Source organism: Prionailurus bengalensis, chromosome A1 (genome assembly GCF_016509475.1).
Source record: "Prionailurus bengalensis isolate Pbe53 chromosome A1, Fcat_Pben_1.1_paternal_pri, whole genome shotgun sequence".
NCBI lineage: Eukaryota > Metazoa > Chordata > Mammalia > Carnivora > Felidae > Prionailurus > Prionailurus bengalensis.
In genome coordinates, this window is record NC_057343.1 from 165,170,584 (window position 1) to 165,175,911 (window position 5,328).

General features: G+C 36.3%; 1 non-coding gene across 1 annotated transcript; it reads right to left on the reverse strand.

Annotated features, from left to right (window-relative positions):
* Positions 1 to 830: 830 nt before the first annotated feature.
* LOC122496785 lies at positions 831 to 994 on the reverse strand. The gene has a single exon (XR_006300941.1). It is a non-coding gene; the product is annotated as a U1 spliceosomal RNA (small nuclear RNA).
* Positions 995 to 5,328: the final 4,334 nt, after the last annotated feature.

Below are 5,328 nucleotides of genomic sequence, written 5' to 3' on the forward strand. Positions count from 1 at the left end.
GTACACTATGTTTTATCCATATGGACAATCGCCTAAAGTATATCTTTTTCACATATACAAGCTCCAAAATGTTTCTCTACACCAAGAGGTTGTACATTTTTATATTTGTCCTAGGTGTGACCTATTAATGCTACTGATTACCTGAGTCTATGAAGATCTTGTTTTTGTTCTTTTATAATGTGTTTTTTAAAAAGTATTCACTTAAGTAAATTAAATTACGTATGTTTTTGCTTCTTTAGCTGTACAAATGTTTTAATGTAAATATATATAAGATTTAAATACTTACAAGCTAATAAGTATAATTCTTTTTCATTAAATAGGGACAGTGATCTACACTTAAGGGTTGAATTGATGTGTCTGTTAGAAAAAAGATGTCAATAATTTAAATACATTTAGGAAATATACTGAACTAATATATATAGAAAGGTTATTTCAATTTGATGCAAGAAAGTAATTTAACCATTTATAATTAATAAAGCTTCCTATTTTGATGTTTCTATATGCTGAATTTTTATATATCATCTTTGGAAAGTATAGTAATTTTTCTTAAAAATTGATGAGGAACTCATGAATTGTGTCCATGGAAAATCAGATACATTGTCCTTTGTAAGAACAGAGATGTGAAGGAATGTTTGTATGTCTTGTTTCTTTTAAAACACATCTTTTCTAAGGGGAATTTAACATATTTTATTAATATTGGCCCAGATTCTGTTGGTAGTCTGTCCATTAGAGAGACAGGTGAGAGATAATGGGTTCTCGTATTTTATTTTATTGTATTTTATTTTATTTATTTTATTTATTTATTTTTCTTTATTTTTATTTTTTTTTTAAAGGGGAAAGCGCGAACGCAGTCCCCCACTACCACAAATTATGCAGTCGAGTTTCCCACATTTGGGGAAATCGCAGGGGTCAGCACATCCGGAGTGCAATGGATAAGCCTCGCCCTGGGAAAACCACCTTCGTGATCATGGTATCTACCCTGCCAGGTAAGTATTTATTTATTTTATTTTTTTAAATGTTTATTTATTTTTGAAGGAGAGACAGAGTGTGAGTGGGGGAGGGGCAGAGAGAGACACACAGAATTTGAAGCAGGCTCCAGGCTCTGAGCTGTCAGCACAGAGCCTGATGTGGGACTTGAACTCACAAACTGTGAGATCATGACCTGAGCCGAAGTTGGGAGCTCAACCAACTGAGCCACGCAGGCGCTCCTATTTTATTTTATTTTTTGAAGTCTATTTTGTCTGATACAAGTATGGCTATTTTCTGTTTTTATTTTTAATTTTTATTTATTATTATTACTATTATTATTATTCGTTTTTATTTAAATTCAAGTTAGTTAACATACAGTGTGATATTAGTTTCAGGAGTACAATATAGTAATTCCAGGTGTAGAGCTTACTTTAAAAAAAGGGGTTCTCTTCTTTTAGATGAATCTCCTATATTGCCCCATCCCAATATATCCTCTGAATCCAATTCTATTTATAAGAAATATAAATTGCTTTTCATTGTCTTCGAGGTAAATTCCAATTATTTAACGTTCATGAACAAGCCCTTTTTAGTTAAATGACTCCATCTCCTACCATTGCCTCCCTCTTCATCCTCTATCTATGATTTTATTTTGCAATTATACTGCTTAATAGAGCCCATGCTATTCTATGTCTCTATATGTTTTTACATGTATGGAAGGATTCTATGTGAGATGCCAACATAATGTAATTTGTCTGGAAAACTGGTGGGGTGGGCACTTTTCCTACATTGACAGAACTTTTAGAAGAGCTTATCCTGAGAGAAAAAGAAGGATGGGTGTGTTGTAATAAGTGAACCTTGGCCTCAGAAGGACAGAGCCAACCTCAAGTTTAGTATGGTGTCCATGACTTGTTCAGCTCCCTGTTGGGCACATGTCTGGATCCTATGGAGACTAAGTAGGAGAGAGATCTAGAAAAATCATAAAAAATGTGCTTTTTGCATCTTCTTTTTGAGTGGAATTCCTACTATGCTTTGCCATAGAACTCCCTAAAGCGTGGATTATATGAAGGTCCAATGATCGCCCCCAGAGAGCTGTGGTTCCCTGTGGTATGATATTCCCTTTATCTGTTGATGCCAAGGAAATGCTACTAGGAACATCCTTTTTTCATTGGTCTCTATAAGACACTTTCTCTGATCTCAGAAATATCTGGTTGTTGTGGTATTGGTGTTGGAATTTGTAGGAACTGGATGTTCTGAATTAATAGATGGAGAAAATTTGGAAACTTTTGGATGTTTGGAAGTTCCAAACGTAATTATTTGGCATCCTAATCAATAGAATCTTGCTAAGTGAATGAATCTTATCTGATATACTCACCTCTGTTATTATATTAGTGGCTAAAATATGTTCCTTCCCCTACTATTTAAATTTTATCAAACTGTGAAATTTCTCTAGAAATAAAGTTCTTTAACTCAAAGACTTAACGACTTAACACTATTATGATGGGATTTTAGTCTCTGTGGCAGGGTCCCAGATCTGATTTTTGATAAGGAGGAATTCTCCAGGTGTCCTCCCAAATCACACCTCCTAACTTCCTGTAGTGTCAGTCCTTCCACAACTGCCTGCAAATAAGCAAATTGCTCTGGGATCTAAGAGCTGATGGCTCTCTGAGGAGAAGGCCAGATACTCCATTTTTGACTCGTCACTCACTTCACTGCTCCCATCTTCACATGAGAATCCTCACATTTATCACTCAAATCATGGAATATCACTGAGCAGGAAAAGATCAGTGGTGATGGTAGCTAGAAAAGCCAGTCCAAAGCACTCATCAAGAAAGATTTGCTTTTTATTATCTTTTTTGCTTTGGTTTATGATAACTCACAGAAGTGGGGAAAAAATCTTGGCATAATAACATTATGGGCTGACATCTACTAGTTTCATGCAGGATTTAGCTTTTTGCTGTGAAAGAAGTAATTGGTGCAAGAGAACTTGAGAGACCGGAAGCAGCTATTGCATCCCATTCAGGAATAATAGAGCTAGCTAAAATTAACCAGTGGGGTTTATAAAATCCAAACTTTCATCTGTTAAACCTAGATTAAATTGGACAGACCAAACACAGTCTTAACACTTGACCCATGTGAATGGAAGAGAGTTTAGATATAGCATCAGATGAGCTAGGAATAAGAATGAGCATCCAAGGCTGTGAGCATCCCTGTAGACAGAGCCGATTATTGGGATCTCTGTGTATTGTCTGTGTATTGCTGTGGTGAGGTCCAAAGTGAACCTTCCTTCATATCCTGTTAGGCCTGAGATACTGCCAGATACTTCCTGCCTCTTTAGTACATTTTTGTGGCCCAGTTGTCATATTTTTAAATAGATCCCAACAACCATGGATACTGTTCATGAAGAACAGTATTCTTTCTGTTTTAATGGCATTCAAATGTTTCCCTCTTTGAAACTGACCCAGTCTTATAACTCTGCATATGAGGCAACTGGAGAAGTTAAGCAGCTTTTGGTTCATGTTGGTTGCTAAGACCAGGAGCCAGGTCTTGACTGAGACAGACCAGAGCCAGGACTTTTGTCTGCCTCTCAGTCCACTCAACCTTTTTTTATAGGACGCATTTTTTTAATTAAAACCCAGAGTAAGTGGCTCCTTTTCTATCTGAGATGTCTGAGATGCTCTTGGAAGTCTACCTCCCTGGCAAAGGGAAAAACAAAGCTAAGTCTGATCACTTACTTTTAGGGGATTGAAAAATATAAAACCTCAATGAAGACCATACTATAAGACATGGCCTATTATATATTTGTTTGAAAAAGAAAACAGTGACATTATTGACAAAGCACATAATGGCTATATTTAGCTGCAGTTTGGAAATTTGAGGGCATTAAAAAATTTTTTTTTACAAATATTAAAGAGGAACCTACAAAGTGTCAGGTAGTGTGTTAAGTGTTTAGGATGCAATGTCCATACTGCTTATGGATATGACTCCTGCCTTCATTGTACGTACTGTCTACAGGGGTATATAGACAAGTAAGTGGGTAAGTAAGGTGCAGTGTGAAAATGAGCATCATAGGGGAAGTATAAGGCATAGGTGAAGTACTTAGCAAGGGAACTACATCTAGACATGGGGAGTCTGAGAAGTTTTGCCAGTAGTAGTGAGATTTAAGCTGCAAAGTCAAGGATGAAGAGAAGTTAATCCAGTGAAATGGGAGTTGGATGGGGATGGGCATGCGTTGTAGATAGAGGGGCAGCATGTGGAAAGTTTCCAAATTAAAAGAAGAAATAATTTTTCAGGAGCTGAGAGAAGTTTGCTGAAGTATGTCGGCTACAAACTTCCCTGTGGTTATTTCAATGGTGAGTATACAACATTATTTTTTTTCCCTAAGGGCACACATTATTTAGCAAATGAATACTTTTTCTAGACCTAGACATTTAGGAAACAATTTTGGCTCCCTTTTGTCTTCTGAAGAAGGGGCAGAATGTTAATCTCCAAACATACTGGTTATTTATTATCTCTGCCTGATGTGTGTGTGTGTGTGTGTGTGTGTGTGTGTGTGTGTGTGAGTGTTGCCGGGAGGAAGGGCTACCATGCTTCTACATAACTTGCACTCTGTGGATCATGACAAATGGATACCTTCTGTTGTCCACCTACTGGCTGTTGTCCCTTGCAACATAGAATGCAGGCATTGTGGTCAAAAACTTTGTGTCACGAGTCATATACAACTGTTAACATGTTTCCACCTCCTGGCTCTCCTATACTTTATCTATTTTATAACTTTCTTGTTTGCATACAACACCTCAGAATCCTACTTTAAGTTTCTGAGAATTCTGCCCCTGGACAATTATACTTGACAACGGAAAGGGAATAAAACACACATTAAAAAATGATTGTAAGCAACTTATGCCTATCCAAAGGAAACTGGTGATGAAAAATTTTCCTGTGTATGTTTCTCTGTGCTGAAACAACTTGCTCCCTTCCGGCACAGCTGAGGCTTATATATTAGGTCATTCAATATTAAAGTGATTGTGAAGATTCCTAATTCACAAATATGCCCTAATAATGTATAGTAATTTTTAGCAATTATTTTCATCATTATTAATGATATTAATAGGTAAAATTTGTGTCATGTTACTATATATCAAATATTGAGCTAAGTGTTTCATGCTTATTATTTAATTTAATCTGCATAATGTACCTATGAAGAAGGCATTATCCTTTTCTTTATCTTACAGTTAAAGAAATTGAAGGATAGAGAGGTTATATACGTTGCCCCAAATCACAGAACTAATATGTGGGAGGAAGAATTTGAAACTAGGCTGGCTGACTTCAAAGGTCACTTGTATACCAAATAGAGTCTGTTGC